General features: G+C 43.6%; 8 non-coding genes across 8 annotated transcripts; all 8 read right to left on the bottom strand.

The window, feature by feature from the left end:
• Positions 1 to 926: 926 nt before the first annotated feature.
• Positions 927 to 999, bottom strand: trnav-aac (transfer RNA valine (anticodon AAC)). Its single transcript has one exon. It is a non-coding gene; the product is annotated as a tRNA-Val (tRNA).
• A 2,673-nt stretch (positions 1,000 to 3,672) lies between these two features.
• trnav-cac (transfer RNA valine (anticodon CAC)) lies at positions 3,673 to 3,745 on the bottom strand. Its single transcript has one exon. It is a non-coding gene; the product is annotated as a tRNA-Val (tRNA).
• A 2,653-nt stretch (positions 3,746 to 6,398) lies between these two features.
• On the bottom strand, positions 6,399 to 6,471 carry trnav-aac (transfer RNA valine (anticodon AAC)). Its single transcript has one exon. It is a non-coding gene; the product is annotated as a tRNA-Val (tRNA).
• Positions 6,472 to 14,611: 8,140 nt separating this feature from the next.
• Positions 14,612 to 14,684, bottom strand: trnav-cac (transfer RNA valine (anticodon CAC)). Its single transcript has one exon. It is a non-coding gene; the product is annotated as a tRNA-Val (tRNA).
• Positions 14,685 to 17,359: 2,675 nt separating this feature from the next.
• trnaa-cgc (transfer RNA alanine (anticodon CGC)) lies at positions 17,360 to 17,432 on the bottom strand. Its single transcript has one exon. It is a non-coding gene; the product is annotated as a tRNA-Ala (tRNA).
• Positions 17,433 to 20,108: 2,676 nt separating this feature from the next.
• trnav-cac (transfer RNA valine (anticodon CAC)) lies at positions 20,109 to 20,181 on the bottom strand. Its single transcript has one exon. It is a non-coding gene; the product is annotated as a tRNA-Val (tRNA).
• A 1,538-nt stretch (positions 20,182 to 21,719) lies between these two features.
• Positions 21,720 to 21,792, bottom strand: trnav-aac (transfer RNA valine (anticodon AAC)). Its single transcript has one exon. It is a non-coding gene; the product is annotated as a tRNA-Val (tRNA).
• Positions 21,793 to 24,465: 2,673 nt separating this feature from the next.
• trnav-aac (transfer RNA valine (anticodon AAC)) lies at positions 24,466 to 24,538 on the bottom strand. Its single transcript has one exon. It is a non-coding gene; the product is annotated as a tRNA-Val (tRNA).
• Positions 24,539 to 25,225: the final 687 nt, after the last annotated feature.

Here is a 25,225-nt window from a genome sequence, read left to right as displayed (position 1 = left end):
GGGTCTATTTCACATAGCGGAGTGGTCAACAACCAGGCTGCATAATTTAAAAGTAATTAGTGTAAGGGTTAAAGGGGATTTGAAGTGAACATTCTGCATGCAGATGTTTGTGGGGGTCTCAAACTCACTGCCTGAAAGTGTGGTGCAGGCAGAAACCCTCACCACATTTAACAAGTTCTTAGATGTGCACATGAAATGCAATAAGGTGCAGGGGTACACGCCTCAAACTGGGCATTTGTTGGCCGGTGCAGATACAATGGGCTTAAATGACTCCTTCCAAGCTGTAAACCTCTATGATTAGAAATTATCGGTTAGGATTACTTTCATGATGCAAAACGTGGCAATCAGATAATTAATGGTGTTTCCAGTGAAGAAGTGTTCGTGCAAGCTGGGGCTCGAACTCAGGAAGGTGAGATGAAGCATCTTATGAGGCTGCTGTTCGGTGTACGGGGAGCGTTGTCTCGAACGGTGGCATTTTGCAGCCCAATGAAGGGCGGCAAACCGCTGTTTGATGCTGCATTCTCCGCTTTCCGCCGGCAGCGGCTGATTGGAGAGTGTTGGAGCGGAAGTTAGGGCTTGTCCCGCTCTCACTCACTCTGGAGCTGGGGAATAGTGATTAGTCGATGGGTTTGTTTGTGGCTTTAATTTTCTGTTGTGAAGCGTGGCGGCATGGCAGGATCCTTTAATAATCTCTCACAGCTGACCTGAATGCACGGAATGTGCAGCTTTGAGATATGGTTTCTCCAGCGTCAGGGCTGGAAACGGGAGGGAGTGAGAGACACTGTGTAGAATTTGAGAGTGTACAGAACTGCAGAGAGAAATCAGCAAATGGAACAGCATCGTGAGACACTGCACTCTGTTACCATTGAACCACTAATATGAATGATTTAATTTTATCTAATCATTAATTGAACACGTTTGCATAATGTTTCCGCCCGGTTTCGGACCGGGAATCTTGCGCGTGTTAGGCGAATGTGATAACCACTACACTACGGAAACGCTGTGGCAGAAAGATAGTGGGGAACTTAACCAGAGCTTTAACCTCAACAGCTGGACTACACTTCTGGAGCTTGTGTCACGAGAATAGAATGACGGTGCGAAATTTAGCAAGGTTCTGAGTGTGGCAGGAATTGATCCCGTGTTTCTCTGCCTTTTTCCATAGGAACAGGAGTGGCCATTCCTCAGCAGGTGGTTAGAATCTGGAATACACTGCTCTAAAGGGCGGTGGAGTCAGACTCAATCTTATCTTTCAAAACGGAGTTGGATTAGTATCCGAATGAAAAAAATTGCACAGCTGTGGGTAAATGACAGGGGAGTGAGACTTGTTGAGAGTTGGCATGGGCTCGACGGGCTGCAACCATTCCCTTATTCTTTGATTCTATAAGTTAGTGGCACATTTAATAGTGTGCATGTCAGCAGAATATTGAAAGGGACATGGATTCAGTCGGCACAACGAGAGGCATCTGATTCAGAAGATTCGGGTGCACGAAAATTCGGGTTTAATGACTTTAAAAGCATCATTTTTGTTTTGTGAAGATTCGGACAGAGAAATGTTTCGGAAAAGAATTTTTTGTTGAAAAGGGCTCAGCACTTCATCTTCTTTTTGGCTGTTAGGTCAACACTTCTTTTCGATGGTATTCTTCGAGATGGATATTTTCTTTGCTGTTTCACAATAACCAATCCCTTGCACTACAGTCTGTCTCACTGTTTCCAACGTCCCATGTAAATGTTACCAGCAAGGAACATTTTGAAACAGACTTCTAAAGCACAGTGTCCAAAATGGTGTATGGATTCAGAGGTAAAGTGCAGAGCACAGATAAGTTATTCAATTAAGGACTCTCCTTCAGTTAACATTTCTTTAGTTGTGCAAATGAAGATCATCAGTCAATTAATGATGTTTTCCCATGAAGGCAGGATAACATTTAATGATTATGCATTTTCTAAGTAAAAGCCCATGTGATTCAGGGCGAAGTGGCAAATTGGATCCAAATTTGGCTCAGAGGCAGGAAGCAAAGGGTAATGTTTGATGGGTGTTTTTGTGACTGGAAGGATGTTTCCAGTGGGGTTCCACAGTTTTCAGTGCCAGATCCATTGCTTTTATGGTATTTATCAATGATCTAAACTTGAATATAGGTGTTATGATTACGAAGTTTTCAGGTGTTATTAAAATAGGCAGTGTGGTTTATAATGAAGAAGAAAGCTGGAGACTCCAGGAAGATATCAATCAACTGATAAGGGGTTAGAGCAGTGGCAAATGGAATTTAATCCAGAGATGTGAGAGATCACGCATTTGTGGAGGGCTAACAAGGAAAGGGAATACAATTCAACTGGTATGACATTGAGAAGTGTAGAGGAACAAAGATAACTGGGATTGCTTGTCCACAGAACCCTGAAGGTAGCTGGCCAGTTGGAAAAGTTGGTTAAGAAGTCATATGGAATGGTTGCATTTATTGGCAGAAGCAAGGAACAGAACAGCAAGTGGGTTATGCTAGAACTGTATAAAATTCTGGTTAGGCCACAGCTGGAGTACTGCGTGCAGTTCTGGTCACCGCATTGAAGGAAGAACGTGAATACGCTGGAGAGGGTACAGAGGAGATTTACGTAGATGTTGCCGGGAGTGGAGCAACATTGCTATGAGGACAGATTGGACAGGATGGGTTTGTTTTCCTTGGAACACAGGAGGCTGATGGGCGACAGCATTGAGATGTATAAAAATAGGAGGGGCCTAGATATTGTTGATTAAAAGGGTCTATTTCACATAGTGGAGTGGTCAACAACCAGGCTGCATAATTTCAAAGTAATTAGTGTAAGGGTTAAAGGGGATTTGAAGTGAACATTCTGCAAGCAGATGTTTGTGGGGGTCTCAAACTCACTGCCTGAAAGTGTGGTGCAGGCAGAAACCCTCACCACATTTAACAAGTTCTTAGATGTGCACATTAAATGCAATAAGATGAATGGGTACTCACCTAAAACTGGGCATTTGTTGGCCGGTGCAGATACGATGGGCTTAAATGACTCCTTCCATGCTGTAAACATCTATGATTATATAATTATCGGTTAGGATTACTTTCATGATGCAAAACGTGGCAATCAGATAATTAATGGTGTTTCCAGTGAAGAAGTGTTCGTGCAAGCTGGGGCTCGAACTCAGGAAGTTGAGATGAAGCATCTTATGAGGCTGCTGTTTTGTGTACGGGGAGCGTTTTCTCGGACGGTGGCATTTTGCAGCCCAGTGAAGGGTGGTAAACCGCTGTTTGATGTTGCATTCTCCGCTCTCCACCGGCAGCCACTGATTGGAGAGTGTGGGAGCGGAAGTTAGGGCTTGTCCCGCCCTCACTCACTCTGGAGCTGGGGAAGAGCGATTAGTCGATGGGTTTGTTTTTGGCTTTAATTTTCTGTTGTGAAGCGTGGTGGCGTGGCAGGATCCTTTAATAATCTGTCACAGCTGACCTGAATGCACGGAATGTGCAGCTTTGAGATATGGTTTCTCCAGCGTCAGGGCTGGAAACGGGAGGGAGTGAGAGACACTGTGCAGAAGTTGAGTGTGTACAGAACTGCAGAGAGAAATCAGCAAATGGAACAGCATCGTGAGACACTGCACTCTGTTATTATTGAACCACTAATATGAATGATTTAATTTTATCTAATCATAAATTGAACACGTTTGCATAATGTGTCCGCCCGGTTACGAACCGGGGACCTTTCACGTGTGAGGCGAACGTGATAACCACTACACTACGGAAACGCTGTGGCAGTAATACCGTGGGGAACATAACCAGAGCTTTAACCTCAACAGCTGGACTACACTTTTGGAGCTTGTGTCACGATAATAGAATGACGGTGCTATATTTAGCAAGGTTGTGAGTGTGGCAGGAATTGATCGCGTGTTTCTCTGCCTTTATACATGGGAACAGGAGTGGCCATTCCTCAGCAAGTGGTTAGAATCTTGAATACACTGCTCTAAAGGGCGGTGGAGTCAGACTCAATCTTATCTTTCAAACCGAGTTGGATAAGTATCCTAATGAAAGAAATTGCACAGCTTTGGGTAAATGACAGGGGAGTGAGACTTGTTGAGAGTTGGCATGGGCTCGACGGGCTGCAACCATTCCCTTATTCTTTGATTCTATAAGTTGTGGCACATTTGATAGTGTGCATGTCAGCAGCATATTGAAAGGGACATGGATTCAGTCGGCACAACGAGAGGCATCTGATTCAGAAGATTCGGGTGCACGAAAATTCGGGTTTAATGACTTTAAAAGCATAATTTTTGTTTTGTGAAGATTCGGTCAGAGAAATGTTTGGGAAAAGCATTTTTTGCTGAAAAGGGCTCAGCCCTTCATCTTCTTTTTGGCTGTTAGGGCCACACTTCTTTTCGATGGTATTCTTCCAGATTGTATATTTTCTTTGCTGTTTCACAATAACCAGTCCCTTGCACTACAGTCTATCTCATTGTTTCCAACGTCCCATGTACATGTTACCAGCAAGGAACATTTTGAAGCAGACTTCTAAAGCACAGTGTCCAAAATGGTTTATGGATTCAGAGGTAAAGTGCAGAGCACAGATAACTTATTCAATTAAGGACTCTCCTTCAGTTAACATTTCTTTAGTTGTGCAAATGAAGATCATCAGTCAATTAATGATGTTTTCCCATGAAGGCAGGATAACATTTAATGATTATGCATTTTCTAAGTAAAAGCCCATGTGATTCAGGGCGAAGTGGCAAATTGGATCCAAATTTGGCTCAGAGGCAGGAAGCAAAGGGTAATGTTTGATGGGTGTTTTTGTGACTGGAAGGATGTTTCCAGTGGGGTTCCACAGTTTTCAGTGCCAGATCCATTGCTTTTTATGGTATTTATCAATGATCTAAACTTGAATATAGATGTTATGATTCCGAAGTTTTCAGGTGTTATTAAAATAGGCAGTGTGGTTGATAATGAAGAAGAAAGCTGGAGACTCCAGGAAGATAACAATCAACTGATAAGGTGGTAGAGCAGTGGAAAATGAGAGATCGCGCATTTGTGGAGGGCTAACAAGGAAAGGGAATACACATCAACTGGTATGACATTGAGAAGTGTAGAGGAACAAAGGTAACTGGGATTGCTTGTCCACAGATCCCTGAAGGTCGCTGACCAGTTGGAAAAGTTGATTAAGAATTCATATGGAATGGTTGCATTTATTGGCAGAAGCAAGGAACAGAACAGCAAGTGGGTTATGCTAGAACTGTATAAAATAGTGGTTAGGCCACAGCTGGAGTTCTGCGTGCAGTTCTGGTCACCGCATTGAAGGAAGAACGTGAATACGCTGGAGAGGGTACAGAGGAGATTTACGTAGATGTTGCCGGGAGTGGAGCAACTTTGCTATGAGGACAGATTGGATAGGATGGGTTTGTTTTCCTTGGAACAGAGAAGGCTGATTGGCGACAGCATTGAGGTGTATAAAAATAGGAGGGGCCTAGATATTGTTGATTAAAAGGGTCTATTTCACATAGTGGAGTGGTCAACAACCAGGCTGCATAATTTAAAAGTAATTAGTGTAAGGTTTAAAGGGGATTTGAAGTGAACATTCTGCATGCAGATGTTTGTGGGGGTCTCAAACTCACTGCCTGAAAGTGTGGTGCAGGCAGAAACCCTCACCACATTTAACCAGTTCTTAGATGTGCACATGAAATGCAATAAGGTGCAGGGGTACACACCTAAAACTGGGCATTTGTTGGCCGGTGCAGATACGATGGGCTTAAATGACTCCTTCCATGCTGTAAACCTCTATGATTATATAATTATCGGTTAGGATTACTTTCATGATGCAAAACGTGGCAATCAGATAATTAATGCTGTTTCCAGTGAAGAAGTGTTCGTGCAAGCTGGGGCTCGAACTCAGGAAGCTGAGATGAAGCATTTTATGAGGCTGCTGTTCGGAGCACGGGGAGCGTTGTCTCGAACGGTGGCATTTTGCAGCCCAGTGAAGGGCGGTAAACCGCTGTTTGATGCTGCATTCTCCGCTTTCCACCGGCAGCGGCTGATTGGAGAGTGTGGGAGCGGAAGTTAGGGCTTGTCCCGCCCTCACTCACTCTGGAGCTGGGGAAGAGCGATTAGTCGATGGGTTTGTTTGTGGCTTTAATTTTCTGTTGTGAAGCGTGGTGGCGTGGCAGGATCCTTTAATAATCTCTCACAGCTGACCTGAATGCACGGAATGTGCAGCTTTGAGATATGGTTTCTCCAGCGTCAGGGCTGGAAACGGGAGGGAGTGAGATACACTGTGTAGAATTTGAGTGTGTGCAGAACTGTAGAGAGAAATCAGCAAATGGACCAGCATCGTGAGACACTGCACTGTGTTAATATTGCACCACAAATGTGAATGATTTAATTTTATCTAATCATTAATTGAACACGTTTGCATAATGTTTCCGCCTGGTTTCGAACCAGGGACCTTTCGCGCGTTCGGCGAACGTGATAACCACTACACTACGGAAACGCTGTGGCAGTAACATTGTTGGGAACATAACCAGAGCTTTAACCTCAACAGCTGGACGTCACTTCTGGAGCTTGTGTCACGAGAATAGAATAACGGTGCTAGATTTAGCAAGGTTGTGAGTGTGGCAGGAATTGATCCCGTTTTTCTCTGCCTTTATACATCGGAACAGGAGTGGCCATTCCTCAGCAAGTGGTTAGAATCTGGAATAGACTTCTCTAAAGGGCGGTGGAGTCAGACTCAATCTTATCTTTCAAAACGGAGTTGTATCAGTATCCGACTGAAAAAAATTGCACAGCTGTGGGTAAATGACAGGGGAGTGAGACTTGTTGAGAGTTGGCATGGGCTCGACGGGCTGCATCCATTCCCTTATTCTTTGATTCTATAAGTTAGTTGCACATTTAATAGTGTGCATGTCAGCAGAATATTGAAAGGGACATGGATTCAGTCGGCACAACGAGAGGCATCTGATTCAGAAGATTAGGGTGCACGAAAATTCGGGTTTAATGACTTTAAAAGCATCATTTTTGTTTTGTGAAGATTCGGTCAGAGAAATGTTTGAAAAATAATTTTTTGCTGAAAAGGGCTCAGCACTTCATATTCTTTTTGGCTGTTAGGGCCACACTTCTTTTCGATGGTATTCTTCCAGAATGTATATTTTCTTTGCTGTTTCACAATAACCAGTCCCTTGCACTATAGTCTATCTCACTGTTTCTAACGTCTCATGTACATGTTACCAGCAATGAACATTTTGAAGCAGACTTCTAAAGCACAGTGTCCAAAATGGTTTATGGATTCAGAGGTAAAGTGCAGAGCACAGATAAGTTATTCAATTAAGGACTCTCCTTCAGTTATCATTTCTTTAGTTGTGCAAATGAAGATCATCAGTCAATTAATGATGTTTTCCCATGAAGGCAGGATAACATTTAATGATTATGCATTTTCTAAGTAAAAGCCCATGTGATTCAGGGCGAAGTGGCAAATTGGATCCAAATTTGGCTCAGAGGCAGGAAGCAAATGGTAATGTTTGATGGGTGTTTTTGTGACTGGAAGGATGTTTCCAGTGGGGTTCCACAGTTTTCAGTGCCAAAACCATTGCTTTTATGGTATTTATCAATGATCTAAACTTGAATATAGGTGTTATGATTACGAAGTTTTCAGGTGTTATTAAAATAGGCAGTGTGGTTGATAATGAAGAAGAAAGCTGGAGACTCCAGGAAGATATCAATCAACTGATAAGGGGGTAGAGCAGTGGCAAATTGAATTTAATCGAGAGATGTGAGAGATCGCGCATTTGTGGAGGGCTAACCAGGAAAGGGAATACACATCAAGTGGTATGATATTGAGAAGTGTGGAGGAACAAAGGTAACTGGGATTGCTTGTCCACAGATCCCTGAAGGAAGCTGGCCAGTTGGAAAAGTTGGTTAAGAAGTCATATGGAATGGTTGCATTTATTGGCAGAAGCAAGGAACAGAACAGCAAGTGGGTTATGCTAGAACTGTATAAAATTCTGGTTAGGCCACAGCTGGAGTACTGCGTGCAGTTCTGGTCACCGCATTGAAGGAAGAACGTGAATACGCTGGAGAGGGTACAGAGGAGATTTACGTAGATGTTGCCGGGAGTGGAGCAACTTTGCTATGAGGACAGATTGAATAGGATGGGTTTGTTTTCCTTGGAACAGAGGAAGCTGATGGGCGACAGCATTGAGGTGTATAAAAATAGGAGGGGCCTAGATATTGTTGATTAAAAGGGTCTATTTCACATAGTGGAGTGGTCAACAATCAGGCTGCATAATTTAAAAGTAATTAGTGTAAGGGTTAAAGGGGATTTGAAGTGAACATTCTGCATGCAGATGTTTGTGGGGGTCTCAAACTCACTGCCTCAAAGTGTGGTGCAGGCAGAAACCCTCACCACATTTAACCAGTTCTTAGATGTGCACATGAAATGCAATAAGGTGCAGGTGTACACAACTAAAACTGGGCATTTGTTGGCCGGTGCAGATACGATGGGCTTAAATGACTCCTTCCATGCTGTAAACCTCTATGATTATATAATTATCGGTTAGGATTACTTTCATGATGCAAAACGTGGCAATCAGATAATTAATGGTGTTTCCAGTGAAGAAGTGTTCGTGCAAGCTGGGGCTCGAACTCAGGAAGCTGAGATGAAGCATCTTATGAGGCTGCTGTTCGGTGTACGGGGAGCGTTGTCTCGAATGGTGGCATTTTGCAACCCAGTGAAGGGCGGTAAACCGCTGTTTGATGCTGCATTCTCCGCTTTCCGCCGGCAGCGGCTGATTGGAGAGTGTGGGAGCGGAAGTTAGGACTTGTCCCGCCCTCACTCACTCTGGAGCTGGGGAAGAGCGATTAGTCGATGAGTTTGTTTCTGGCTTTAATTTTCTGTTGTGAAGCGTGGTGGCGTGGCAGGATCCTTTAATAATCTCTCACAGCTGACCTGAATGCACGGAATGTGCAGCTTTGAGATATGGTTTCTCCAGCGTCAGGGCTGGAAACGGGAGGGAGTGAGATACACTGTGTAGACAGAACTGCGGAGAGAAATCAGCAAATGGAACAGCACCGTGAGACACTGCAGTCTGTTAACATTGAACCACTAATATGATTGATTTAATTTTATCTTATCATTAATTGAACACGTTTGCATAATGTTTCCGCCCGGTTTCGAACCGGGGACCTGTCGCGTGTTAGGCGAACGTGATAATCACAACACTACGTAAACGCTGTGGCAGTAACATCGTTGGGAACATAACCAGAGCGTTAACCTCAACAGCTGGACGACACTTCTGGAGCTTGTGTCTGGAGAAGAGAATAACGGTGCTAGATTTAGCAAGGTTGTGAGTGTGGCAGGAATTGATCCCGTGTTTCTCTGCCTTTATACATAGGAACAGGAGTGGCCATTCCTCAGCAAGTGGTTAGAATCTGGAATACACTTCTCTAAAGGGCGGTGGAGTCAGACTCAATCTTATCTTTCAAAACGGAGTTGTATCAGTATCCGACTGAAAGAAATTGCACAGCTGCGGGTAAATGACAGGGGAGTGAGACTTGTTGAGAGTTGGCATGGGCTCGACGGGCTGCATCCATTCCCTTATTCTTTGATTCTATAAGTTAGTGGCACATTTAATAGTGTGCATGTCAGCAGAATATTGAAAGGGACATGGATTCAGTCGGCACAATGAGAGGCATCTGATTCAGAAGATTTGGGTGCACGAAAATTCGGGTTTAATGACTTTAAAAGCATCATTTTTCTTTTGTGAAGATTCGGTCAGAGAAATGTTTGAAAAATAATTTTTTGCTGAAAAGGGCTCAGCACTTCATCTTCTTTTTGGCTGTTAGGGCCACACTTCCTTTCGATGGTATTCTTCCAGAATGTATATTTTCTTTGCTGTTTCACAATAACCAGTCCCTTGCACTACAGTCTATCTCACTGTTTCCAACGTCTCATATACATGTTACCAGCAATGAACATTTTGAAGCAGACTTCTAAAGCACAGTGTCCAAAATGGTTTATGGATTCAGAGGTAAAGTGCAGAGCACAGATAAGTTATTCAATTAAGGACTCTCCTTCAGTTAACATTTCTTTAGTTGTGCAAATGAAGATCATCAGTCAATTAATGATGTTTTCCCATGAAGGCAGGATAACATTTAATGATTATGCATTTTCCAAGTAAAAGCCCATGTGATTCAGGGCGAAGTGGCAAATTGGATCCAAATTTGGCTCACAGGCAGGAAGCAAAGGGTAATGTTTGATGGGTGTTTTTGTGACTGGAAGGATGTTTCCAGTGGGCTTCCACAGTTTTCAGTGCCAGATCCATTGCTTTTTATGGTATTTATCAATGATCTCAACTTGAAGATAAGTGTTATGATTACGAAGTTTTCAGGTGTTATTAAAATAGGCAGTGTGGTTGATAATGAAGAAGAAAGCTGGAGACTCCAGGAAGATATCAATCAACTGATAAGGGGGTAGAGCAGTGGCAAATTGAATTTAAACCAGAGATGTGAGAGATCGCGCATTTGTGGAGGGCTAACAAGGAAAGGGAATTCACATCAACTGGTATGACATTGAGAAGTGTAGAGGAACAAAGGTAACTGGGATTGCTTGTCCACAGATCCCTGAAGGTAGCTGGCCAGTTGGAAAAGTTGGTTAAGAAGTCATATGGAATGGTTGCATTTATTGGCAGAAGCAAGGAAGAGAACAGCAAGTGGGTTATGCTAGAACTGCATAAAATTCTGGTTAGGCCACAGCTGGAGTACTGCGTGCAGTTCTGTTCACCGCATTGATGGAAGAACGTGAATACGCTGGAGAGGGTACAGAGGAGATTTACGTAGATGTTGCCGGGAGTGGAGCAACTTTGCTATGAGGACAGATTGGATAGGATGGGTTTGTTTTCCTTGGAACAGAGGAGGCTGATGGGCGACAGCATTGAGGTGTATAAAAATAGGAGGGGCCTAGATATTGTTGATTAAAAGGGTCTATTTCACATAGTGGAGTGGTCAACAACCAGGCTGCATAATTTAAAAGTAATTAGTGTAAGGGTTAAAGGGGATTTGAAGTGAACATTCTGCATGCAGATATTTGTGGGGGTCTCAAACTCACTGCCTGAATGTGTGGTGCAGGCAGAAACCCTCACCACATTTAACCAGTTCTTAGATGTCCACATGAAATGCAATAAGGTGCAGGGGTACACATCTAAAACTGGGCATTTGTTGGCCGGTGCAGATACGATGGGCGTAAATGACTCCTTCCATGCTGTAAACCTCTATGATGAAATAATTATCGGTTAGGATTACTTTCATGATGCAAAACGTGGCAATCAGATAATTAATGCTGTTTCCAGTGAAGAAGTGTTCGTGCAAGCTGGGGCTCGAACTCAGGAAGCTGAGATGAAGCATCTTATGAGGCTGCTGTTCGGAGCACGGGGAGCGTTGTCTGGAACGGTGGCATTTTGCAGCCCAGTGAAGGGCGGTAAACCGCTGTTTGATGCTGCATTCTCCGCTTTCCGCCGGCAGCGGCTGATTGGAGAGTGTGGGAGCGGAAGTTAGGGCTTGTCCCGCCCTCACTCACTCTGGAGCTGAGGAAGAGCGATTAGTCGATGGGTTTGTTTGTGGCTTTAATTTTCTGTTGTGAAGCGTGGTGGCGTGGCAGGATTCTTTAATAATCTCTCACAGCTGACCTGAATGCACGGAATGTGCAGCTTTGAGATATGGTTTCTCCAGCGTCAGGGCTGGAAACGGGAGGGAGTGAGATACACTGTGTAGACAGAACTGTGGAGAGAAATCAGCAAATGGAACAGCACCGTGAGACACTGCACTCTGTTAACATTGAACCACTAATATGATTGATTTAATTTTATCTTATCATTAATTGAACACGTTTGCATAATGTTTCCGCCCGGTTTCGAACCGGGGACCTGTCGCATGTTAGGCGAACGTGATAACCACAACACTACGTAAACGCTGTGGCAGTAACATCGTTGGGAACATAACCAGAGCGTTAACCTCAACAGCTGGACGACACTTCTGGAGCTTGTGTCAGGAGAAGAGAATAACGGTGCTATATTTAGCAAGGTTGTGAGTGTGGCAGGAATTGATCCCGTGTTTCTCTGCCTTTATACATAGGAACAGGAGTGGCCATTCCTCAGCAAGTGGTTAGAATCTGGAATACACTTCTCTAAAGGGCGGTGGAGTCAGACTCAATCTTATCTTTCAAAACGGAGTTGGATAAGTATCCGAATGAAAAAAATTGCACAGCTGTGGGTAAGTGACAGGGGAGTGAGACTTGTTGAGAGTTGGCATGGGCTCGACGGGCTGCATCCATTCCCTTATTCTTTGATTCTATAAGTTAGTGGCACATTTAATAGTGTGCATGTCAGCAGAATATTGAAAGGGACATGGATTCAGTCGACACAACGAGAGGCATCTGATTCAGAAGATTCGGGTGCACGAAAATTCGGGTTTAATGACTTTAAAAGCATCATTTTTCTTTTGTGAAGATTCGGTCAGAGAAATGTTTGAAAAATAATTTTTGCTGAAAAGGGCTCAGCACTTCATCTTCTTTTTGGCTGTTAGGGCCACACTTCTTTTCGATGGTATTCTTCCAGAATGTATATTTTCTTTGCTGTTTCACAATAACCAGTCCCTTGCACTGCAGTCTATCTCACTGTTTCCAACGTCTCATGTACATGTTACCAGCAATGAACATTTTGAAGCAGACTTCTAAAGCACAGTGTCCAAAATGGTTTATGGATTCAGAGGTAAAGTGCAGAGCACAGATAAGTTATTCAATTAAGGATTCTCCTTCAGTTAACATTTCTTTAGTTGTGCAAATGAAGATCATCAGTCAATTAATGATGTTTTCCCATGAAGGCAGGATAACATTTAATGATTATGCATTTTCTAAGTAAAAGCCCATGTGATTCAGGGCGAAGTGGCAAATTGGATCCAAATTTGGCTCAGAGGCATGAAGCAAAGGGTAATGTTTGATGGGTGTTTTTGTGACTGGAAGGATGTTTCCAGTGGGGTTCCGCAGTTTTCAGTGCCAGATCCATTGCTTTTTATGGTATTTATCAAAGATCTAAACTTGAATATAGGTGTTATGATTACGAAGTTTTCAGGTGTTATTAAAATAGGCAGTGTGGTTGATAATGAAGAAGAAAGCTGGAGACTCCAGGAAGATATCAATCAACTGATAAGGGGGTAGAGCAGTGGCAAATGGAATTTAATCCAGAGATGTGAGAGATCGCGCATTTGTGGAGGGCTAACAAGGAAAGGGAATACACATCAACTGGTATGACATTGAGAAGTGTAGAGGAACAAAGGTAACTGGGATTGCTTATCCACAGATCCCTGAAGGTAGCTGGCCAGTTGGAAAAGTTGGTTAAGAAGTCATATGGAATGGTTGCATTTATTGGCAGAAGCAAGGAACAGAACAGCAAGTGGGTTATGCTAGAACTGTATACAATTCTGGTTAGGCCACAGCTGGAGTACTGCGTGCAGTTCTAGTCACCGCATTGAAGGAAGGACGTGAATACGCTGGAGAGGGTACAGAGGAGATTTACGTAGATGTTGCCGGGAGTGGAGCAACTTTGCTATGAGGACAGATTGGATAGGATGGGTTTGTTTTCCTTGGAACAGAGGAGGCTGATGGGCGACAGCATTGAGGTTTATAAAAATAGGAGGGGCCTAGATATTGTCGATTGAAAGGTTCTATTTCACAGAGTGGAGTGGTCAACAACCAGGCTGCATAATTTTAAAGTAATTAGTGTAAAGGTTAAATGGGATTTGAAGTGAACATTCTGCATGCAGATGTTTGTGGGGGTCTCAAACTCACTGCCTGATAGTGTGGTGCAGGCAGAAACACTCACCACATTTAACAAGTTCTTAGATGTGCACATGAAATGGAATAAGTTGCAGGGGTGCACACCTAAAACTGGGCAATTGTAGGCCGGTGCAGATACGATGGGCTTAAATGACTCCTTCCATGCTGTAAACCTCTATGATAATATAATTATCGGTTACGATTACTTTCATGATGCAAAACGTGGCAATCAGATAATTAATGGTGTTTCCAGTGCAGAAGTGTTCGTGCAAGCTGGGGCTCGAACTCAGGAAGCTGAGATGAAGCATCTTATGAGGCTGCTGTTCGGTGTGCAGGGAGCGTTGTCTCGAATGGTGGCATTTTGCAGCCCAGTGAAGGGCGGTAAACCGCTGTTTGATGCTGCATTCTCCGCTTTCCGCCGGCAGCGGCTGATTGGAGAGTGTGGGAGCGGAAGTTTGGGCTTGTCCCGCCCTCAGTCACTCTGGAGCTGGGGAAGAGCGATTATTCGATGGGTTTGTTTGTGGCTTTAATTTTCTGTTGTGAAGCGTGGTGGCGTGGCAGGATCCTTTAATAATCTCTCACAGCTGACCTGAATTCACGGAATGTGCAGCTTTGAGATATTGTTTCTCCAGCGTCAGGGCTGGAAACGGGAGGGAGTGAGAGACACTGTGTAGAATTTGAGTGTGAACAGAACTGTAGAGAGAAATCAGAAAATGGACCAGCATCGTGAGACACTGCACTCTGTTAATATTGAACCAATAATATGAATGATTTAATTTTATCTAATCATTAATTGAACACGTTTGCATAATGTTTCCGCCCGGTTTCGAACCGGGGATCTGTCGCGTGTGAGGCGAACGTGATAACCACTACACTACGGAAACGCTGTGCCAGTAACATTGTTGGGAACATAACCAGAGCTTTAACCTCAACAGCTGCACTGCGCTTCTGGAGCTTGTGTCACGAGAATAGAATGACGGTGCTATATTTAGCAAGGTTGTGAGTGAGGCAGGAATTGATCCCGTGTTTCTCTGCCTTGAAACATAGGAACAGGAGTGGCCATTCCTCAGCAAGTGGTTAGAATCTGGAATACACTGCTCTAAAGGGCGGTGGAGTCAGACTCAATCTTATCTTTCAAAACGGAGCTGGATAAGTATCCGAATGAAAAAAATTGCACAGCTGTGGGTAAATGACAGGGGAGTGAGACTTGTTGAGAGTTGGCATGGGCTCGACGGGCTGCAACCATTCCCTTATTCTTTGATTCTATAAGTAAGTGGCACAGTTAATAGTGTGCTTGTCAGCAGAATATTGAAAGGAACATGGATTCAGTCGGCACAACGAGAGGCATCTGATTCAGAAGATTCGGGTGCACGAAAATTCGGGTTTAATGACTTTAAAAGCATAATTTTTGTTTTGTGAAGATTCGGTCGGAGAAATGTTTGGGAAAATAATTTTTTGCTGAAAAGGGCTCAGCACTTCATCTTCTTTTTGGCTGTTCGGGCCACACTGCTTTTCGATGGTATTCTTCCAGAATGTATATTTCCTTTGCTGTTTCACAATAACCAGTCCCTTGCACTGCAGTCTATCTCACTGTTTCCAACGTCTCATGTACATGTTTCCAGCAATGAACATTTTGAAGCAGACTTCTAAAGCACAGTGTCCAAAATGGTTTATGGATTCAGAGGTAAAGTGCAGAGCACAGCTAAGTTATTCAATTAAGGACTCTCCTTCAGTTAACTTTTCTTTAGTTGTGCAAATGAAGATCATCAGTCAATTAATGATGTTTTCCCATGAAGGCAGGATAACATTTAATGATTATGCATTTTCTAAGTAAAAGCCCATGTGATTGAGGGCGAAGTGGCAAATTGGATCCAAATTTGGCTCAGAGGCAGGAAGCAAAGGGTAATGTTTGATGGGTGTTTTTGTGACTGGAAGGATGTTTCCAGTGGGGTTCCACAGTTTTCAGTGCCAGATCCATTGCTTTTTATGGTATTTATCAATGAACTAAACTTGAATATAGGTGTTATGATTACGAAGTTTTCACGTGTTATTAAAATAGGCAGTGTGATTGATAATGAAGAAGAAAGCTGGAGACTCCAGGAAGAAATCAATTAACTGATAAGGAAGTAGAGCAGTGGCAAATGGAATTTAATCCAGAGATGTGAGAAATCGCGCATTTGTGGAGGGCGAACAAGGAAAGGGAATACACATCAACTGGTATGACATTGAGAAGTGTAGAGGAACAAAGGTAACTGGGATTGCTTGTCCACAGATCCCTGAAGGTAGCTGGTCAGTTGGAAAAGTTGGTTAAGAAGTCATATGGAATGGTTGCATTTATTGGCAGAAGCAAGGAACAGAACAGCAAGTGGGTTTTGCTAGAACTGTATAAAATTCTGGTTAGGCCACAGCTGGAGTACTGCGTGCAGTTCTAGTCACCGCATTGAAGGAAGGACGTGAATACGCTGGAGAGGGTACAGAGGAGATTTACGTAGATGTTGCCGGGAGTAGAGCAACTTTGCTATGAGGACAGATTGGATAGGATGGGTTTGTTTTCCTTGGAACAGAGGAGGCTGATGGGCGACAGCATTAAGGTGTATATAAAAAGGAGGGGCCTAGATATTGTTGATTAACAGGGTCTATTTCACATAGTGGAGTGGTCAACAACCAGGCTGCATAATTTAAAAGTAATTAGTGTAAGGGTTAAAGGGGATTTGAAGTGAACATTCTGCATGCAGATGTTTGTGGGGGTCTCAAACTCACTGCCTGAAAGTGTGGTGCAGGCAGAAACCCTCACCACATTTAACAAGTTCTGAGATGTGCACATGAAATGCAATAAGGTGCAGGGGGACACATCTAAAACTGGACATTTGTTGGCCGGTGCAGATACGATGGGCTTAAATGACTCCTTCCATGCTGTAAACCTCTATGATTATATAATTATCGGTTAGGATTACTTTCATGATGCAAAACGTGGCAATCAGATAATTAATGGTGTTTCCAGTGAAGAAGTGTTCGTGCAAGCTGGGGCTCGAACTCAGGAAGCTGAGATGAAGCATCTTATGAGGCTGCTGTTTGGTGTACGGGGAGCGTTGTCTCGAACGGTGGCATTTTGCAGCCCAGTGAAGGGCGGTAAACCGCTGTTTGATGCTGCATTCTCCGCTTTCCGCCGGCAGCGGCTGATTGGAGAGTGTGGGAGCGGAAGTTTGGGCTTGTCCCGCCCTCACTCACTCTGGAGCTGGGGAAGAGCGATTATTCGATGGGTTCGTTTGTGGCTTTAATTTTCTGCTGTGAAGCGTGGTGGCGTGGCAGGATCCTTTAATAATCTCTCACAGCTGACCTGAATGCACGGAATGTGCAGCTTTGAGATATTGTTTCTCCAGCGTCAGGGCTGGAAACGGGAGGGAGTGAGAGACACTGTGTAGAATTTGAGTGTGAACAGAACTGCAGAGAGAAATCAGAAAATGGACCAGCATCGTGAGACACTGCACTCTGTTAATATTGAACCACTAATATGAATGATTTAATTTTATCTAATCATTAATTGAACACGTTTGCATAATGTTTCCGCCCAGTTTCGAACCGGGGATCTTTCGCGAGCGAGGCGAACGTGATAACCACTACACTACGGAAACGCTGTGCCAGTAACATTGTTGGGAATATAACCAGAGCTTTAACCTCAACAGCTGGACTACGCTTCTGGAGCTTGTGTCACGAGAATAGAATGACGGTGCTATATTTAGCAAGGTTGTGAGTGAGGCAGGAATTGATCCCGTGTTTTTCTGCCTTTATACATAGGAACAGGAGTGGCCATTCCTCAGCAAGTGGTTAGAATCTGGAATACACTGCTCTAAAGGGCGGGAATGTCAGACTCAATCTTATCTTTCAAAACGGAGTTGGATCAGTATCCGAATGAAAAAAAGTTGCACAGCTGTGGGTAAATGACAGGGGAGTGAGACTTGTTGAGAGATGGCATGGGCTCGACAGGCTGCAACCATTCCCTTATTCTTTGATTCTATAAGTTAGTGGCACATTTAATAGTGTGCATGTCAGCAGAATATTGAAAGGGACATGGATTCAGTCGGCACAACGAGAGGCATCTGATTCAGAAGATTCGGGTGCACGAAAATTCGGGTTTAATGACTTTAAAAGCATAATTTTTGTTTTGTGAAGATTCGGTCAGAGAAATGTTTGGGAAAAGATGTTTTTCCTGAGAAGGGCTCAGCACTTCATCTTCTTTTTGGCTGTTAGGGCCACACTTCTTTTCGATGTTATTTTTCCAGAATGCATATTTTCTTTGCTGTTTCACAATAAGCAGTCCCTTGCACTACAGTCTATCTCACTGTTTCCAACGTCTCATGTACATGTTACCAGCAATGAACATTTTGAAGCAGACTTCTAAAGCACAGTGTCCAAAATGGTTTATGGATTCAGAGGTCAAGTGCAGAGCACAGCTAAGTTATTCAATTAAGGACTCTCCTTCAGTTAACATTTCTTTAGTTGTGCAAATGAAGATCATCAGTCAATAAATGATGTTTTCCCATGAAGGCAGGATAACATTTAATGATTATGCATTTTCTAAGTAAAAGCCCATGTGATTCAGGGCGAAGTGGCAAATTGGATCCAAATTTGGCTCAGAGGCAGGAAGCAAAGGGTAATGTTTGATGGGTGTTTTTGTGACTGGAAGGATGTTTCCAGTGGGGTTCCACAGTTTTCAGTGCCAGATCCATTGCTTTTTATGCTATTTATCAATGAACTAAACTTGAATATAGGTGTTATGATTACGAAGTTTTCAGGTGTTATTAAAATAGGCAGTGTGATTGATAATGAAGAAGAAAGCTGGAGACTCCAGGAAGATATCAATCAACTGATCAGGGGGTAGAGCAGTGGCAAATGGAATTTAATCCAGAGATGTGAGAGATCGCGCATTTGTGGAGGGCTAACAAGGAAAGGGAATACACATCAACTGGTATGAAATTGAGAAGTGTAGAGGAACAAAGGTAACTGGGATTGCTTGTCCACAGATCCCTGAAGGTAGCTGGTCAGTTGGAAAAGTTGGTTAAGAAGTCATATGGAATGGTTGCATTTATTGGCAGAAGCAAGGAACAGAACAGCAAGTGGGTTTTGCTAGAACTGTATACAATTCTGGTTAGGCCACAGCTGGAGTACTGCGTGCAGTTCTAGTCACCGCATTGAAGGAAGGACGTGAATACGCTGGAGAGGGTACAGAGGAGATTTACGTAGATGTTGCCGGGAGTGGAGCAACTTTGCTCTGAGGACAGATTGGATGGGATGGGTTTGTTTTCCTTGGAACAGAGGAGGCTGATGGGCGACAGCATTAAGGTGTAAATAAAAAGGAGGGGCCTAGATATTGTTGATTAAAAGGGTCTATTTCACATAGTGGAGTGGTCAACAACCAGGCTGCATAATTTAAAAGAAATTAGTGTAAGGGTTAAAGGGGATTTGAAGTGAACATTCTGCATGCAGATGTTTGTGGGGGTCTCAAACTCACGGCCTGAAAGTGTGGTGCAGGCAGAAACCCTCACCACATTTAACAAGTTCTGAGATGTGCACATGAAATGCAATAAGGTGCAGGGGGACACACCTAAAACTGGACATTTGTTGGCCGGTGCAGATACGATGGGCTTAAATGACTCCTTCCATGCTGTAAACCTCTATGATTATATAATTATCAGTAAGGATTACTTTCATGATGCAAAACGTGGCAATCAGATAATTAATGGTGTTTCCAGTGAAGAAGTGTTCGTGCAAGCTGGGGCTCGAAGTTAGGAAGCTGAGATGAAGCATCTTATGAGGCTGCTGTTCGGTGTACGGTGAGCGTTGTCTCGAACGGTGGCATTTTGCAGCCCAGTGAAGGGCGGTAAACCGCTGTTTGATGCTGCATTCTCCGCTTTCCGCCGGCAGCCGCTGATTGGAGAGTGTGGGAGCGGAAGTTTGGGCTTGTCCCGCCCTCACTCACTCTGGAGCTGGGGAAGAGCGATTATTCGATGGGTTTGTTTGTGGCTTTAATTTTCTGTTGTGAAGCGTGGTGGCGTGGCAGGATCCTTTAATAATCTCTCACAGCTGACCTGAATGCACGGAATGTGCAGCTTTGAGATATTGTTTCTCCAGCGTCAGGGCTGGAAACGGGAGGGAGTGAGAGACACTGTGTAGAATTTGAGTGTGAACAGAACTGTAGAGAGAAATCAGAAAATGGACCAGCATCGTGAGACACTGCACTCTGTTAATATTGAACCAATAATATGAATGATTTAATTTTATCTAATCATTAATTGAACACGTTTGCATAATGTTTCCGCCCGGTTTCGAATCGGGGATCTTTCGCGTGTGAGGCGAAAGTGATAACCACTACACTACGGAAACGCTGTGCCAGTAACATTGTTGGGAATATAACCAGAGCTTTAACCTCAACAGCTGGACTACGCTTCTGGAGCTTGTGTCACGAGAATAGAATGACGGTGCTATATTTAGCAAGGTTGTGAGTGAGGCAGGAATTGATCCCGTGTTTTTCTGCCTTTATACATAGGAACAGGAGTGGCCATTCCTCAGCAAGTGGTTAGAATCTGGAATACACTGCTCTAAAGGGCGGGAATGTCAGACTCAATCTTATCTTTCAAAACGGAGTTGGATCAGTATCCGAATGAAAAAAAGTTGCACAGCTGTGGGTAAATGACAGGGGAGTGAGATAGGTTGAGAGATGGCATGGGCTCGACGGGCTGCAACCATTCCCTTATTCTTTGATTCTATAAGTTAGTGGCACATTTAATAGTGTGCATGTCAGCAGAATATTGAAAGGGACATGGATTCAGTCGGCACAACGAGAGGCATCTGATTCAGAAGATTCGGGTGCACGAAAATTCGGGTTTAATGACTTTAAAAGCATAATTTTTGTTTTGTGAAGATTCGGTCAGAGAAATGTTTGGGAAAATAAGTTTTTCCTGAGAAGGACTCAGCACTTCATCTTCTTTTTGGCTGTTAGGGCCACACTTCTTTTCGATGTTATTTTTCCAGAATGCATATTTTCTTTGCTGTTTCACAATAAGCAGTCCCTTGCACTACAGTCTATCTCACTGTTTCCAACGTCTCATGTACATGTTACCAGCAATGAACATTTTGAAGCAGGCAGAAACCCTCACCACATTTAACAAGTTCTTAGACGTGCACATGAAATGCAATAAGGTGCAGGGGTGCTCACCTAAAACTTGGCATTTGTTGGCCGGTGCAGATACGATGGGCTTAAATGACTCCTTCCATGCTGTAAACCTCTATGATTATATAATTATCGGTTAGGATTACTTTCATAATGCAAAACGTGGCAATCAGATAATTAATGGTGTTTCCAGTGAAGAAGTGTTCATGCAAACTGGGGCTCGAACTCAGGAAGCTGAGATGAAGCATCTTATGAGGCTGCTGTTCGGAGCACGGGGAGCGTTGTCTCGAACGGTGGCATTTTGCAGCCCAGTGAAGGGCGGTAAACCGCTGTTTGATGCTGCATTCTCCGCTTTCCGCCGGCAGCGGCTGATTGGAGAGTGTGGGAGCGGAAGTTAGGGCTTGTCCCGCCCTCACTCACTCTGGAGCTGGGGAAGAGCGATTAGTCGATGGGTTTGTTTGTGGCTTTAATTTTCTGCTGTGAAGCGTGGTGGCGTGGCAGCATCCTTTAATAATCTCTCACAGCTGACCTGAATGCACGGAATGTGCAGCTTTGAGATATGGTTTCTCCAGCGTCAGGGCTGGAAACGGGAGGGAGTGAGAGACACTGTGTAGAATTTGAGTGTGAACAGAACTGTAGAGAGAAATCAGCAAATGGAACAGCATCGTGAGACACTGCACTCTGTTAATATTGAACCACGAATATGAATGATTTAATTTTATCTAATCATTAATTGAACACGTTTGCATAATGTTTCCGCCCGGTTTCGAACCGGGGACCTTTCGCGTGTTAGGCGAACGTGATAACCACTACACTACGGAAACGCTGTTGCATTAACATTGTTGGGAACATAACCAGAGCTTTAACCTCAACAGCTGGACTACACTTCTGGAGCTTGTGTCACGAGAATCGAATAACGGTGCTACATTTAGCAAGGTTGTGAGTGTGGCAGGAATTGATCCCGTGTTTCTCTGCCTTTATACATAGGAACAGGAGTGGCCATTCCTCAGCAAGTGGTTAGAATCTGGAATACACTTCTCTAAAGGGCGGTGGAGTCAGACTCAATCTTATCTTTCAAAACGGAGTTGGATAAGTATCCGAATGAAAAAAATTGCACAGCTGTGTGTAAATGACAGGGGCGTGAGATTTGTTGAGAGTTGGCATGGGCTCGACGGGCTGCATCCATTCCCTTATTCTTTGATTCTATAAGTTAGTGGCACATTTAATAGTGTGCATGTCAGCAGAATATTGAAAGGGACATGGATTCAGTCGGCACAACGAGAGGCATCTGATTCAGAAGATTCGGGTGCACGAAAATTCGGGTTTAATGACTTTAAAAGCATCATTTTTCTTTTGTGAAGATTCGGTCAGAGAAATGTTTGAAAAAGAATTTTTTGCTTAAAGGGGCTCAGCACTTCATTTTCTTTTTGGCTGTTAGGGCCACACTTCTTTTCGATGGTATTCTTCCAGAATGTATATTTTCTTTGCTGTTTCACAATAACCAGTCCCTTGCACTGCAGTCTATCTCACTGTTTCCAACGTCTCATGTACATGTTACCAGCAATGAACATTTTGAAGCAGACTTCTAAAGCACAGTGTCCAAAATGGTTTATGGATTCAGAGGTAAAGTGCAGAGCACAGATAAGTTATTCAATTAAGGATTCTCCTTCAGTTAACATTTCTTTAGTTGTGCAAATGAAGATCATCAGTCAATTAATGATGTTTTCCCATGAAGGCAGTATAACATTTAATGATTATGCATTTTCTAAGTAAAAGCCCATGTGATTCAGGGCGAAGTGGCAAATTGGATCAAAATTTGGCTCAGAGGCAGGAAGCAAAGGGTAATGTTTGATGGGTGTTTTTGTGACTGGAAGGATGTTTCCAGTGTGGTTCCGCAGTTTTCAGTGCCAGATCCATTGCTTTTTATGGTATTTATCAATGATCTAAACTTGAATATAAGTATTATGATTACGAAGTTTTCAGGTGTTATTAAAATAGGCATTGTGGTTGATAATGAAGAAGAAAGCTGGAGACTCCAGGAAGATATCAATCAACTGATAAGGGGGTAGAGCAGTGGCAAATTGAATTTAATCCAGAGATGTGAGAGATCGCGCATTTGTGGAGGGCTAACAAGGAAAGGGAATACACATCAACTGGTATGACATTGAGAAGTGTAGAGGAAAAAAGGTAACTGGGATTGCTTGTCCACAGATCCCTGAAGGTAGCTGACCAGTTGGAAAAGTTGATTAAGAATTCATATGGAATGGTTGCATTTATTGCAGAAGCAAGGAACAGAACAGCAAGTGGGTTATGCTAGAACTGTATTAAATTCTGGTTAGGCCACAGCTGGAGTTCTGCGTGCAGTTCTGGTCACCGCATTGAAGGAAGAACGTGCATACGCTGGAGAGGGTACAGAGGAGATTTACGTAGATGTTGCCGGGAGTGGAGCAACTTTGCTATGAGGACAGATTGAATAGGATGGGTTTGTTTTCCTTGGAACAGAGGAGGCTGATGGGCGACAGCATTGAGGTGTATAAAAATAGGAGGGGCCTAGATATTGTTGATTAAAAGGGTCTATTTCACATAGTGGAGTGGTCAACAACCAGGCTGCATAATTTAAAAGTAATTAGTGTAAGGGTTAAAGGGGATTTGAAGTGAACATTCTGCATGCAGATGTTTGTGGGGGTCTCAAACTCACTGCTTGAAAGTGTGGTGCAGGCAGAAACCCTCACCACATTTAACCAGTTCTTAGATGTGCACATGAAATGCAATAAGGTGCAGGGGTACACACCTAAAACTGGGCATTTGTTGGCCGGTGCAGATACGATGGGCTTAAATGACTCCTTCCATGCTGTAAACCTCTATGATTATATAATTATCGGTTAGGATTACTTTCATGATGCAAAACGTGGCAATCAGATAATTAATGGTGTTTCCAGTGAAGAAGTGTTCGTGCAAGCTGGGGCTCGAACACAGGAAGCTGAGATCAAGCATCTTGTGAGGCTGTTGTTCGGAGCAGGTGGAGCGTTGTCTCGAACGGTGGCATTTTGAAGCCCAGTGAAGGGCGGTAAACCGCTGTTTGATGCTGCATTCTCCGCTTTCCGCCGGCAGCGGCTGATTGGAGAGTGTGGGAGCGGAAGTTAGGGCTTGTTCCGCCCTCACTCACTCTGGAGCTGGGGAAGAGCGATTAGTCGATGGGTTTGTTTGTGGCTTTAATTTTCTGTTGTGAAGCGTGGTGGCGTGGCAGGATCCTTTAATAATCTCTCACAGCTGACCTGAATGCACGGAATGTGCAGCTTTGAGATATGGTTTCTCCAGCGTCAGGGCTGGAAACGGGAGGGAGTGAGAGACACTGTGTAGAATTTGAGTGTGAACAGAACTGCAGAGAGAAATCAGCAAATGGAACAGCATCGTGAGACACTGCACTCTGTTAACATTGAACCACTAATATGAATGATTTAATTTTATCTTATCATGAATTGAACACGTTTGCATAATGTTTCCGCCCGGTTTCGAACCGGGGACCTTTCGCGCGTTAGGCGAACGTGATAACCACTACACTACGGAAACGCTGTGGCAGTAACACTGTTGGGAACATAACCAGAGCTTTAACCTCAACAGCTGGACGACACTTCTGGAGCTTGTGTCACGAGAACAGAATGACGGTGCTATATTTAGCAAGGTTGTGAGTGTGGCAGGAATTGATCCCGTGTTTATCTGCCTTTATACATAGGAACAGGAGTGGCCATTCCTCAGCAAGTGGTTAGAATCTGGAATACACTTCTCTAAAGGGCGGTGGAGTCAGACTCAATCTTATCTTTCAAAACGGAGTTGGATAAGTATCCGAATGAAAAAAATTGCACAGCTGTGGGTAAATGACAGGGGAGTGAGACTTGTTGAGAGTTGGCATGGGCTCGACGGGCTGCATCCATTCCCTCATGCTTTGATTCTATAAGTTAGTGGCACATTTAATAGTGTGCATGTCAGCAGAATATTGAAAGGGACATGGATTCAGTCGGCACAACGAGAGGCATCTGATTCAGAAGATTCCGGTGCATGAAAATTCGGGTTTAATGACTTTAAAAGCATCATTTTTCTTTTGTGAAGATTCGGTCAGAGAAATGTTTGAAAAAGAATTTTTTGCTGAAAAGGGCTCAGCACTTCATCTTCTTTTTGGCTGTTAGGGCCACACTTCTTTTCGATGGTATTCTTCCAGAATGTATATTTTCTTTGCTGTTTCACAATAACCAGTCCCTT

The sequence above is a fragment of the Pristiophorus japonicus genome, chromosome 3 (genome assembly GCF_044704955.1).
Source record: "Pristiophorus japonicus isolate sPriJap1 chromosome 3, sPriJap1.hap1, whole genome shotgun sequence".
NCBI classification, from domain to species: Eukaryota; Metazoa; Chordata; class Chondrichthyes; family Pristiophoridae; genus Pristiophorus; species Pristiophorus japonicus.
This window is presented reverse-complemented; position numbering and strand designations above follow the sequence as displayed.